Source organism: Arvicanthis niloticus, chromosome X (genome assembly GCF_011762505.2).
Source record: "Arvicanthis niloticus isolate mArvNil1 chromosome X, mArvNil1.pat.X, whole genome shotgun sequence".
Taxonomy (NCBI): domain Eukaryota; kingdom Metazoa; phylum Chordata; class Mammalia; order Rodentia; family Muridae; genus Arvicanthis; species Arvicanthis niloticus.
The window spans coordinates 57,054,249-57,068,911 of NC_047679.1; the positions used below are offsets into that span (position 1 = coordinate 57,054,249).

The 14,663-nt window shown below is 44.4% G+C and overlaps 1 pseudogene; it reads left to right on the top strand.

Annotated features, from left to right (window-relative positions):
* Positions 1–12,335: 12,335 nt before the first annotated feature.
* Positions 12,336–13,727, top strand: LOC117694854 (differentially expressed in FDCP 8 homolog pseudogene; annotated as a pseudogene).
* The last annotated feature ends 936 nt before the right edge of the window (positions 13,728–14,663 follow it).

Consider the following 14,663-nt stretch of genomic DNA (forward strand, 5'->3'; position numbering starts at 1 on the left):
GACATTGAATGAATGGAATGTTACTAGAGAGCACAACACATGTAGGGGAGAGTCTTGCTCATCTGACCAGTTAGATTTTCTTTTCTTTCTTTTTGTGATTTTTTTTCAAGGAAAGATTTCTCTGTATAGCTCTGGTTTCCTGAAACTCACTCTGTAGACCAGGCTGGCCTCGAACTCAGAAATTGACCTCTGCCTCTCAAGTGCTGGGATTAAAAATTTGTGCCAGGACTCCTCAGCCAGATAGAATTCTTGCTGACAACCATACCTAAGTTAGTGATCAATATCAAGGGTAGGAAAATAGGGATTAGATTAGCTATTAAGTGATCAGTTATCAAAGGTGGAAGGTTCTCCCTAAAATAACATAGCAGGGTTCTTGCTAAAACTGGACCAAAGTCGGGGCCAAAATTCTTTGCTTGATTAATCTTTAATCAAGCTCCTGAACCTTCTCCTAAACCTGTTTACTTCCTTGTGCAATCTTCTAAGTCAATTCAGCAAGGCTACCCGCCCCCAACACAACTGCTGTCTTAGCACATTCCTCTGCAAGCTCACTGGCGTTTCTCCCTGACTCTCAGGTCAGTTTAACTAGAACCTCCTGAGCCCTGGTGGATGACTCCATTTAGTGACTTTCTATCATTTAGTGACTCTCATTTGATTTCTTGTCTGTGAATTCCAAGTTGTCCATGCTTCATTTACAGTTCATTCCCAACCTTTCATCACCACATTTTAGTAATTCCTCAATCTAAAATAAAGTATCTCTTTGACAGGGGACACTGCATAGTTTTGCTTTGTTTTATTTTTTTCTTCAATACTGTTTATGGCAAAAATGTCAGGATGACTGTAAGAAACCACTGCATAAGTGCAGCCGAGATCAAAGCAGTTGTATTTTTGCTGCCAAGTCATATTAAATTCTGTAGCAGCTAGGCCTGGTGGTGCATTCCTTTAATCCCAGCACTCAGGAAGCAGAGGCTAGTGAATCTGAGTTTTAAAGCCAGCTTGATCTACAGAGAGAGAGAGAGAGAGAGAGAGAGAGAGAGAGAGAGAGAGAGGAGAGAGAGAGGTGGGGGGGTGAGGGAGGGAGAGAGGGAGGGAGGGAGGGGGAAGGGAGGGAGGGAGGGAGGGAGGGGGAAGGGAGGGAGGGAAAGAAAGAGGGAAAGAGAGAGATATCCAGAACTGCCAGGGCTACACAGAGAAACCTTGTAACCTTGTCTCGAAAAACAAACAAACAGACAGACAACAAAACCAAAATTAGACAAAATTAGCTATATTCAGCTTCAGTCACATTTTGACGGGGTCTCAATTAATGGTGGGGGGGTCTCTGAAATTTGAAGTTTCCTGAAGATTAAAATTTTTGAAAATTTTTTTCTGGTTTGTTTTTATTTTAATTTAAACAGATTTCTGGAGTACACTGCCAGGGAATAGTGAGCTTGGCAATAACTAGAATACTGCCGGTGTGTGTGTGTGTGTGCGCGCGCGCGTGCACGTGAGAGTGTATGTGTGTGTGTGTGCACACATGTGCGCACAAGCCCATCCACATACCATGACAATCCACGTGGAGGTCAGAGGACAATTTTCAGGAGCCAGTTCTCTCCTTCCATCTTGCTGAAATAGGATCTTTCTTCTGTCTTACACAGTGTACTGCAGGCTGGCTGGCTTCTGGGTGATTTTCCTGTCTTGTCTTTTCCTTTCAACCAATATAGGGGTGCTGGGATTACAGATGTGTGCCATTATATCTTTTTATTGCTGTTCTTTATTTTAGTTATTTTATATTTATTTTATATGTATAAATGTTTTGCCCACAATGACCATCTTTTGCCAGCTGAACCATCTCAAAGTATCCTCTCCCCCTCTCTCTTTCCTTGTCCTCCTCTTTTTCTTCTTTCCTCCTCCTCTTCCTTCTTCTCCTCTTTTATTTCTGTATGAAATTTCATGGAATATAACCTGGCCTGGAACCTGTTGTGTTACCAAAGAGGACCCTGAATTCCTGAACCTCCTGCCTTCCCCTCCCAATTGCTAGGATTACAGACAAGTGCCACAGTGCTGCTTTCTGTTGTTGTTGTTTTGCTTTGTTTTTCTAGTGGTTTAATTCTCCTGCCATCATGTGGCCTTCTCTATTTTTCTAATAGTTTAAGAACAGCATTTTCATAATGTCATAAATTCAGATTTATTTGCATTTTAGCAATTATTTCCGCTGGTGTGGTGTATGCCTGTAACTCACCACTTTCAGAGATTGAGGCAAGAAAATTTTGAGTTCTCTGACAATCTAGGATCTAGGCTGCATAATAATATCTTATCCTTATCCCCCCACCCCCCACCCTACCCCCACCTCCCACCTCCCACCTCCCTACCCCCCTACCCCCCCACCCCACTCAAAGGCTCAAAGGTGTAAATTTTTTGTAATGTGTGACAGAGTTTCAGTTAAATGTTATTTTCTGTTTGCTTTTTTATCTTTTGGGGATTGTTTTTAAAGTTCTGAAGTTTGTAGCACAAGAAGATGTTTTGGAAGTCATTTCAAGGCCTGAAAAGTATTTCTCCATGGCAACAATAGACAGTGATAATTAGCAACTTTTATCCCCTTGTTGCTACAGCTCTAAACTCATGACAATTCAAGCTGAGATCTATCCAAGAGGTTAAGCTCTGTGTGCGTGCGTGTGTGTGTGTGTGTGTGTGTGTGTGTGTGTGTGTGTGTATGCGCGCGCGCTACTGGGGGACACAGTGTAGGGACTTCGGATGGAAAACTACTAAGACATCAAAGGTAGAGAGAATCTACCTAAACTGATAAAAATAAGATCAGAATCCACCTAAATTGACAAAATAAGATGGTTACCAAAAGCAGGGTGTCACAGAACTCAGTGAATACAGAATCTATAGGACAAGCATTCTTTCAGGAGAGCCTGAAGGAGCAAAACACACTGCCAGACACTTGTGTGGCTGTATTTTGTCTGCGTGTCTGTCTGTGCACCAAGTGGTGTATTTCTTTCTTTCTTTCTTTTTTTTTTTTTTTTTTTTTTTTTTTTTTTTTGGTTTTTCGAAACAGGGTTTCTCTGTATAGCCTTGGCTGTCCTGGAACTCACTCTGTAGACCAGGCTGGCCTCGAACTCAGAAATCCGCCTGCCTCTGCCTCCCAAGGGCTGGGATTAAAGGCGCGCGCCAAAATCGTGTATTTCTTGTGCCTAGGGAGACCAGAAGAGGGTTTCGAACTCTTGAACTGGAGTTAGAAGTACTTGTAAGTTTCATGTGGGTGTGGGGACTTGAATCTAGGTCCTGTAGAAAAGCAGCCAGTGCCTTATAACTGCATCTCTCTAACCCCTGGACACATGTATGTTAATTGTAAAGGTCAATAAAAGTCAAATCCAGACACAGGTTGGAGGAAGGAAACATTTGAGCCTCAATTCAGCAGAATGAGAAAACAGCCTTTTCATAACCACTGAACTTCTGCCATATCTCTAATCAATCAATCAATCGATCGATCAATCAAATTAATCTATTCTTATTTTTTAAATGTGTATGTATGGTTTTGTCTTCATGTATGTCTGTGTACCACATGAGTGCCTGCAAAGGCCAGAAGTGGGCTTCAGAGCCTCTGGACCTGTAATTACAAATAGTTGTATGGGGGAAGGATTGTGGGAGGGGTGACCTGGAGCAGGACAGTGTGCAGGATGTAACGTGAATAAGTAAAAATAACCTTTATATATGTATGTATATATATACACACATATATAATTATATATAATTAATACATAATATATATAATAAATATAAAAATATATAATTATATGTATAATAAATAATATATATGGAGTATAATATGGTTTAGTTAAAAAAATATGTGCTCTCATAGTAAACAAACAAAAAAGTAAATAGTTGGGCTGGAGAGATGTCTCAGTGGTTAAGAGTACAGACTGCTCTTCCAGAGGTCCTGAGTTCAATTCCCAGCAACCACATGGTGACTCACAACCATCTGTAATGGAATCTGATGCCCTCTTCTGGCATGTCTGAAGTTACTTACAGTGTACTTACATAAAATAAATAAGTAAATAAATCTTAAAAAAAAAAAGTAAATAGTTGTATCCTGTGTGAGTGTTGGGAATAGAACTTAGACCCTCTTGAAGAGCAGCAAGTGCTTTTTTAACTTCTGAGCTATCTAAATAGACCCAACTTCTGCCATGTTTACAGGCTCCTATAACCAGAGACGGGGGTGGAGTGGTGGTGGTGGGGGGAGTTGAGTTTACATTTCATATGCTTCTGGAGCTGGGAGTGTGGTCAGTGGTGGAATACTAGTCTAGCAGGCAGAAGACCCTAGAGTGCATCCCAGAACCACAAGAAGAGCGGAGAGGAGAGGAGGAGAGGAGACTGGAGGAGAGAGGAGGAAAGGAAAAGAGTGGAGAGGGGAGGGGAGGAGAGGAGAATAGAGAGGAGAAAAGAGAGAGAAGGTGCTACTTCTTATTGCAAAACCCACAGAAACCTCAACAGAGACCTTAGAGGGCCTAAACCTGCTACTTAAAAAGGTGCTGGCCCAAACATGGAGATAGTCACCTTGTCCCTAAAACCCCAAAAACAGCCCAGTTCTCATAGACCTGACAGTCTCTGAAGGTCACCCACACCCCTGGCTTCTCTTTTGTCCCCAAAGACTGGCTTGTAATTGCAGTCCACCTCTCTCTCATTTAGGAAACACCTTCCTAATGTCTCTGGGGTGCTTGCTAGAGTGGGGTCACAGACACTCAGGAGTCAGGTCCTCATAGTTAGTTGTCAAGCTTCAGGGGAGACTGAGGCACATATACTCAATGAAGGACAAATGCCTGCAAGGAGAGAGGTGGGCCTGGCATGAGGTCAGAGGTCAGAGGAAGGGGCACTATGCTGACCTTTGACATCTGCTAGGGAAGACCCAGACGGACCTAGGGATAATTGGGGTAGAAGTCTTCCTCATGTGTTTTTCAAGGGCTTCCTTTAAGGCTGACATAAGTTAACCCAACTCTAGCATTCTCTCAGGGGGACATCCAACTGTTCACCTCACTGCTTTGACTCTCAGTGCCGTCTTGGAACTTAGGACCCAACATGGCCCTAAGTAGCACAAGGCCTAGCTAGCTCCCACAGTTTCTGGAGGAGCCTGTGGACCAGTGGTTCTTGTCACTCAGTGTATTCTGGAGAACACACTTATGGAAGAGTGTGTGCACTGTGTAACTTCCCAACAGGTGACTACCCTGTGCTGGAACCCTCTCATGAGGCAGGCAGTTTTTTTCCTTCACCCATCTTTCTTTCTCTTGAGAGAATCTTTCTATTATATAGCCCTGGCATGTGACATGTGACATGTAACATGTGATATATGTCATATAATATATAATATAATAGAACATGTTGGCCTTGAACTCACAGAAATTGACCTGCCTTTGCCTCCCAAGTGGTGGGATCAAAGGTGCGTGCCACCAAACATACCTGTGCAACCTTTTCTTGGTGTTGCTTGGGCAAGGATGCAGAATCTTCTAGTGCTGCCCACCAGAAAACACACGCGAGTGCATTTCATGACACAGATGAGCCTTCAGGCATTTGACACTCAGGATTTGATGATGTGTTAGGATAGCACTCATCCTAGGCCTTATCATGACAGCAAGGCTGAGTGATGCGAGTTCTTGTCCTTCTGGATTACATCCTGAAATTCCTAGGGATCCACTGCTGAGATGAATGTCAAGGGTCTGACCATCTCTAAGGCTGGGTGACATGTACAGGAGCACTTACCACAATGTTCTTGTGACTATTAAGTTTGGTGCTTTCCATAACAGCTGGCTTTACATGTGGAATACAGGAAGTTCTCAAGGAAGGTGTCTACCCAAGCGTGGCTTACTTGGCCTCCTTGGGAAGGCATTTGGTGTGGCGAATAACCTCCACACAGGTGACAGGAGCCTTCTATGTGTCACTCTCTGTGCACTAGCAGCACAGTGGGTGTGAGACAGGAGCTTGTGCCTGGAAACAGCTAGCATTCCCCTTACTTCAGACCCCTTACTCTGGCGGCAGCCATGCTGAGGCCCCTCAGCCTGTGGAGGCAGACTTGTGTGCTGGGCAGTGGAAGAGAGAGGCCAAAGCCCATTCCTTGGGAGAAATGGAGGGAAAGAAGAAAAGAAGTCACTCAGAGGCAGGAATGCACCTCTGAGTTGAACCTGGGGGAAGAGATGGCTGTGGGTCTCCTGATGTAAGTTCCTGTGCTTTTTTTTTTTTTTTTTTTTTGTAGTTACTACCAGGACCCTTTCTATTCCTTGGGGATCTATCAACTGCTGTTTCTGTCAAGAAGTGTCCATTATCACAACAGAATCAAATTCTGGAAAGGCCTCTCCTGGTGCTCCTGAACTCTTAACTATTTAAAGACTCTGGGAAAGTTGGCCAAGTAGTAATTCTCCCTAGGTGACCACTATGGGGTGGTCCTAGAACTATTTTAGAAAGCTGGAGGCAGGGGCTTCTTCAAGGTTGAGCCTCTTGTTCTTGCTGTCACATCAGGGAGGGGACAGAGCCTTTGATAGTGCCCACTGGCCTAAAGCGAAGCTGATCATGTTGGTTGGTTCTGCGTTGTGGCGTTTCTTCAGTACGTATGCCTAAGAATTTCAGTTTGTGTACTTTTAGGACTGATTTATCTTATGTTGTCTCTAGTCCCCTTCAACCTCAGTGTTTTGTGGTTATCCTGCATGTACCTGCACCAGGTAGGAGTTGTAGTTACCCAGGGTAACAGGATCCCACTCCCATCCAGTCAGCCAACAAGAGTCCTACAACAGCCAACTAGCAAGTTCATTCCACATCAGGTTATGTGATTTATAGCTACAGCCACCTCATCATCACGAGTTGTATCCTTGCTGTCCTGGGAAATTTGACTCAAAGGGACCCCAGGCTGGCAGGTTGGTGTTGGGTAAGGTCATTCAGCTGCTCCAGTGATCAGCCTTTTAATGCTCAGCATGTGGGAGAAGTATTGCGGATGTAGCATTTGGTGGTTGAGCAAGAGCAGGGCCCAGACAGCCCCCACTTTTGGCAGCATCCTTTGTGGTTCCTGGTTTCTAGGAGCAGGCACTTCTGCTGCTAAGCAACAGGAGCCCAGTGGATTAAAATCAATTTTCTGAGCTCCCTGGGGGGAGGGCAGGAAAGAAGATGGAATGTAAATATCTTGGGGAAGATTTTTGCTGTCTGGAAGCCTTGCTGGAAGATGCAGGAGGGTAACTGCACTAGGCTAGCAGCCAGTACAGAGGCCTAGGAAGATACCAGCAATTAAGGTGGTGATTAGAAGATTAATGATGGTTACTGCTGGTCCTCTGTGAACCCCTAGGGAAGGCCACCACTCCCTCAGGTCTTTCTGTATCACCTACCCATTCCACAGGGCCTGTGCTCCAAAGATAGGATCAGAGCATTTTGGAACCCATCTATATATTTATCCAGATAACCTCAGCAGTGACAGGATGGTTGTTCACGTTCTTCTAAAGCAGGCCTGTCTGTAGCTTACCCTTTTTTTTTTTTTTTCGAGACAGGGTTTCTCTGTGTAGTCCTGGCTATCCTGGAACTCACTCTGTAGACCAGGCTGGCCTCAAACTCAGAAATCCATCTGCCTCTGCCTCCCAAGTGCTAGGATTAAAGACATGCGCCACCACCGCCTGGCCTTGTAGCTTACCCTTAAAGCATGCTTTCCCCTATTCCACTCAACTCCATTTCCATGTAGCACCTGTGTAATGAAGGCTGGCAATCTAATCTGTCCCATTGTAGATGGGTATCTCCTTTTTGAGTTCCACTCTCCATCTCTAGGAACCTCAGGGGACATGCTTGAAGACAGGAGGAACGTGGCAGCCTGTGATTGGATTAGAGATTAGCAAAATGTTTTACTTACTTCTTTTCCAGCTTTGTTGACTTCTTTCTGTTGGGCTGGCCCCACAGCTGGTCTGGAGCATTCCTTGGCAGGTATCCCCTGGCTCTGGCATCCCCAACATACTGGGATCTCTAAGACAATCCAGAGATGTGTAGGGACACCTCTGACACATGTTGTGCCTCTGTGACTTCCTCAGCCATGGAGGGAGATTCCATCCCTTTCTTGTATCCCTAACTCTAAAGCCAGAACCTCATCACTGAACCTGCCAAGTTTTGCTACTTGATGGGGCTGGAACTTGGTCCCCTCATTCAATTGCATCACATCACATCTGAATCAGCTTTCCATTGACAATGGTTTCCATCACTGCTCAAGCTTTTCTTTAATTCCGTTTCACAAATTGGAAGCTCAGCTGGGTGAGGTCTTGCGCTGAGATCACCACTCCTTTTATTCCATTTAACACCAGGCTTTTCTTTAAACTTTTATGTCTTTGAGCACAGGACTGAACTTCATTCCACTTCCTGTGCTCGCTTTCTCCTCGGACAGCACATTTTGTAGCTCTTTGTACAACTTACTCCTTTTTATTATACATAGGCATAAGCGTGGTTATTAATAACCACATGGCATAGCCAATACTAGGCTGTCTTGGAACCTCTGCCAATGGCATTAATTCAAAACTCGTCAATTTAGCCTCATGCAGATTTACCCTCATGAAAAGGAAACGGGCACAAAGCAGCCACATTCTTTGCCAAAACATCCCAAGAACAGTCTGTAGGCCACTTCCTAATATTCTTCCCCCCTGAAACTTCTTGAGCTGTGCCCCCCAAATTCAATTTGCTCTCAGCACCGTCTTCCCTGCTTCTACTGGTATGGCTTATTAAGTGCCACTTAAAGTGTTTAACCACATTTCTAGCCCAAAGTTGCAGACTCCATTTTCCACTAATGAGCAGCATAGTCAGGCCTGTTATCTGGTTTTGTTTTGGTTTGGGTTTTTTTGAGACAAAACTTTTATAGTCTGGTTGGTTGTCCTGGAGGTTGATCTGTCAACCAGGCTGGCCTCAAACTCACAGAGATCTTTCTGCCTCTGCCTCCTGAGTGCTGGGATTCAAGGCATTTTTCACCATGCCCAGTCTTCTTTTATATTTTGAGCCATACCCTTGCAGACATTCTCAGAGTGAGTTTCTAAGCATAATAACCATGTCCTGGCTTGACATACTTCAGTTAATAAAAACAACTTACCATAAAAGAACTACAGAAACCAAAATGCAAGGTTTGTACATTTAGAAACTTTCCTAGAACTATGGATGTGATAGATTAGGCCTTTGTTTTTGTTTTGGTTGTTGGTGGTGTCTATGTGCTGAGTTTTATGCCTGGATGAACTTCCATCATGGAGTCAGTTGTGCTAAGGTCTGGGGAGGGTGGCTACTATGTCTGGGGGCCTGTTGCAGACCCACTTACTCATGCTATCTTATTAAAGTTTTAGTGTAAGAATTTTCACAACATGTTTAAAACGTAGGGTGGTGGAAGAAACAAATCCTTAAATAACTAATTCAAGAGTACCAGGACCTTTACAGCTTTAGTGATTGACCTGACCAGGGCAATGAAGAAAGGACCAGGAACACGTACAGAAAAGCTGGATTTGGGTGGCCTGTGTGTGCTTTGAGGAGCCACACCACCACCAGCATTTATTTCATGCATTTGAATTGAGGGGCCAGATTTGTTTTATATAACTGAAGAAGGAGGCAGGGTTTGCTAATCTGTACCAGGAGCTCTTTGTAAAAGGTCAGTCTCAGGCTGCAGTCTTCCTGGAATAGAAGGAAGCTGTAGTTACTAGTTTTTGCACAGACTGGTAAATATTTTGTAAATGCTTATACTTAGACCAGAAGAAGGCTTTGCCATCCCTATAAGCCTCACCCAGGGAAAGCTTTGTCACTTTCATAGGCCTGAGGCATTGGGGTCCCTGACATGGCCATGTTCATGTCAACAACACTCATTTATTCAGGGTCTACTTCACTCCCCACAACAGAAGCCGTTCGAATACAAGAAGAAATCTACACCAAGTGTCAAAACACTGATGGATTTAATGAATGTTATAACACAACTTAAATTTAGGGGTTAATAATGAGTTAACCTAGAATCTAAATTTGTTGTTGTTGTTGTTGTTGAAACACTTTATTCAGAAGCTTGGGGAAAGGTTGAAGTCCACGTTGTCTACTGTTCTGCGCAGGGCAGACCTTAGAGCTTTCCCCATCGCTAAAAGAGCGAATATAAATTTTTAATTTTATGAATTAACTTTATTTTGAATGTTTTACCTTTGATTATATATATACATATATACATACATATATATCATAATATATATATATTATGATATATATGTATGTATATATATATCATATATATATACATATATATAATATAATATATATATAATATATTATATAATATATATATATATATATATATATATATATATATATATATATATATATATATATATTAGATAGGGTTTCTCTACATAGCCTTGGTTGTCCTGGAACTTGACAGACAGACTGTCCCTGGAACTTTAAATTAGACAGGCTGTGATCTTGATCACAGAGATCAAGAGACAGGCATAATGGCACATGCCTTTAGTCCCAGCACTCATGAGACAGAGACGGATGGACCTCTGTGAGTTTGAGGCCAGCCTAGTCTGCACAGCAAGCTCCAGCACAGCTAAGACTATAAAAAGACCATGTTTCAAATATATATAGTTATAACTCCTACTAATGTATTAAATGAGACACAAATATTGCATTATATTTGTCCAAGGGTTTAGTCAATTTTCCAACATAATAGTTTTGTTTTATGTTTTCTTTATACAAGGTTTCCCTGTGTAGCCTTGGATGTCCTGGAATTTGCTCTGTAGACAAGGCTGGCCTCAAATTCAGAGATCCACATGGCTCTGTCTCTCAAGTGCTGGAATTAAAGGCATGAGTTACCACAGCCTCGTCCAATATGTATTTTATTAATAGTTAATAAATCCTATTCTGTTGACGTTTATATTGAGTCTATTTGACATTTTAAATTTCCATAGTCCCTTTCTTCCAATTGTGTATTTTCTAATGTTTTCTGTTCTACTTATTTGAGGATTTTTATATTTCTTTTCTTTTTGCTTTTTTTTGTTTTGTTTTGTTTTTTTTGTTTTTTTTGTTTTTTTTTGTTTTTTTTTTGTTTTTCAAGACAGGGTTTCTCTGTGTAGCCTTGGCTGTCCTGGAACTCACTCTGTAGACCAGGCTGGCCTCGAACGGATATTTATATTTCAATATACTTTATGTGCATCATTTCCACTGCTCCTCCCCCTCCCCATCTCACCCCCCTCTCTCTCTCTCACACACACACACACACACACACACAATCTGAGTCCAATGAGTGCTGCCCTTATTAGCATGCATTTAGAGTTGACCACTTAGAACTGGAGTTTCATCTCTCCAAAAGAAAACTTATTTTCCCGTCTCCTTTAGCCTCCATCGACTGCCTGTGCTGGTTTAAATGAAAATGGCCCCCATAAGCTCATATATTTCATTTCTTGGTCCCTAGTGGAACTGTTTGGGAAGCATTAGAAGGCATGACCTTGTTGTAGGAGGTGTGGCCTTGTTGGAGGAGGCTTGTCACTGGGATGGGCTTTGAGGTTTTGAAAGCTCACACCAAACCGGGTTCTTGGTTCTCTCTCTCTCTCTCTCTCTCTCTCTCTCTCTCTCTCTCCATATATAGCTATAACTCCTACTATGTATTAAATGAAGCACAAATATTGCATTATATTTGTCCAAGGAATATATGAATATATGTATATATATATATATATATATATATATATATATATATATATATAAATTGTCTCGGTCAGGATTTCTTTTCATAGCAGTAGAAGAGTAACTAAGACACTGCCTATTGCTCTTTATCTAGAAGTTGGTGTCTTGTAGAATTTTCTTCCATTTATGTTAGAGTGTCGGTTGGTGTGAACTTTGCAGTTCTTGTGCAGGAGGTCTTGTTGAGAGTTCATAGGCACAAAATCCCCATTGTTTCTAGGATAAGCTACCTAACATCAGTTAAGTTGTCCTGGTCCTCAGTCTCTTACAATCTTCCTGTTCCCTCTTCTGTGATTATTCTTTTCCTTCTCCTCTTCCTCCTCCAGTTTGTAGATTTGGTCTTTTCATGGTGTTGCAAAGTTCCTGTATACGGTTTGTGTGTTTTAAAAAAATTGTCGCCAGGCAGTGGTGGTGCACGCCTTTAATCCCAGCACCTGGGAGGCAGAGGCAGGCGGATTTCTGAGTTCGAGGCCAGCCTGGTCTACAGAGTGAGTTCCAGGACAGCCAGGACTACACAGAGAAACCCTGTCTCGACACCCCCCCCCCCCCAAAAAAAAAAGAAAAAAAAATCGTCGACACTTCTGCTAGGTGGGATCCCATGGCCAGAACAACTCAGGCCATGTGGTCGTGAAGTAGGACTGGAACTCAAGCCTGAGAGGTGGGATGCTATGGAATATGATGAGAAGTTGGTTCGGTTCTGGCAGGCCCACCTCAACCCCTTCAACAAACAGCTTGGACTAAGGCATCATGAACAGGAACCCAATGAGAAGTCCCAAGAAGTCATTTCTGAAGAGACGCTGCCTGAGCTGCCCGCTGGGGAGCCTGAGTTCCGTTACTCGGAGCACGTGATGGATCTCGGCCTGTCTGAGGACCACTTTTCCCGCCCTGTGGGTCTCTTCCTGGCCTCGGATGTCCAGCAGCTGCAGCAGGAAATCGAAGAATGCAAACAGGTGATCCTGGAGCTGCCAGAGCAGTCAGACCAGAAAGGTGCAGCGGGGAGACTGATCCACCTCAGGCTGAAGCTCCAGGAACTGAAGGACCCCAATGAGGAGGAACCCAACATCCGGGTTCTCCTAGAGCATCGCTTCTACAAGGAGAAGAGCAAGAGCGACAAACCTGCGACAAGTGCAATACCACCATCTGGGGCCTCATCCAGACCTGGTACACCTGCACAGGGTGTTATTACCGCTGTCACAGCAAGTGCCTGAACCTCATCTCCAAACCATATGTCAGCTTCAAGGTCAGTCACCAGGCTGAGTAAGAGCTGAACATCTGCCCAGAGACCGGGCTGGACAGTCAGGACTACCGCTGTGCCGAGTGCCGTGCTCCCATTTCTTTACGAGGTGTGCCTTGTTAGGCCCGGCAGTGTGACTACACCGGCCAGTACTCCTGCAGTCATTGCCACTGGAACGACCTGGCTGTCATCCCTGCGAGAGTGGTACACAACTGGAACTTTGAGCCACGCAAGGTGTCACATTGCAGCATGTGCTACCTGGCACTGATGGTGTCTGGGCCAGTGCTCCGGCTCGGAGATTAACCCTCTGCTGTTTAACTATGGAAGAGCTGGTGGAGATCTGGAAGCTGCGCCAGGACATCCTGCTTATGAAGCCATACTTCATCACCTGCAAGGAGGCTATGGAGGTACGACTGCTGCTGCAGCTCCAAGACCGACAGCACTTTGTGGAGAACGATGAGGTGTACTCCAGCCAGGACCTCTTGGAGGTGCATATATGGGCCGCCTCAGCTGCTCGCTAACCGAGATCCACAGGTTCTTCGCCAAACACATCAAGCTGGACTGTGAGTGGTGCTAAGTCAAGGGGTTCGTCTGTGAACTCTGCAAGGAAGGTGACATGCTGTTCCAGTTCGACAGCCATACATTCGTGTGCAGCTACTGTTCAGCTGTCTTCCACAGGGACTTTTATTACGACAACTCGACCACGTGCCCCAAGTGTGCCTGGCTCACGTTGAGGAAACAGTCACTATTCCAGGAACCTGGTCTAGATATGAATGCCTAGAACGCTGGAGGAGAATGCCAGGCACCGTATCTGCCCCTTTGGCTGCCGCCTGCTGGCCTTGCCCACCAGATGTGCATTCTACTCTGGAGACCCCTGAGTGCATCCTCCCAGGCTCTTCATCTCTTTCGGGCCAGACAGAAGTGACTTGTGGCCCCCAGGACTCTTATTCCTCAGGTGCTTGCTAAGACTTCGAGTGTGTGCCGGGCAGTGGTGGCGCACGCCTTTAATCCCAGCACTTGGGAGGCAGAGGCAGGCGGATTTCTAAGTTCGAGACCAGCCTGGTCTACAGAGTGAGTTCTAGGACAGACAGGGCTATACGAAAAAACCCTGTCTTGAAATAAACAAACAAACAAACAAACAAACAAACAAAAAAAGACTTCGAGTGTGTATACTTGACTGTTTATTGGGTGTGCTTCTATAAGGGATCAAAATGTTGCCTATGCCCCATTGTAGGAGTCCTTAGGCAGAGGAGCCTGGGTGTGACTCTCCAGGAAAGTCACTCTCCTATGGCAGAGAGCCCTCCAGGCCTTTAAATTCAATCCTTCTTTGCCATAGAGATGGCCTTGCTCCTGTCTAGAACACCCTTACAACGGTCAGAAGCTTCAGAGACCTGTCCAGTGAGAGGATGCCTTCTGACATTTATCTCTGCTGAGGAAGATTTAGGTTCTACTTAGAGGCCTGGGGCTGTTCACTTCGGTGTCCCATGGACCTTCCCTAGCATCCCGAGAGTCGCCATCCTCATCCTCAGTCTGTCAGTCCTGTGTGCTTCCCTGCCCCTTTTGTATAATAGGGAGGGAAGGGGTCTGTGGAGCTTCTCTTGGCAGATAAGCCGGCTTCTGTCTCAGCCTGGTCTACTTTATTCTGGTGCTCTGAGCTGGGCAGCTAAGGACTCATCCTAAGGACTAAAGCTCAGCCTCCAGTTACATAGGTGGGACTGTGTCCAGAGAGGGGGTTCTAGGTCAGGTGAGCCTGTCG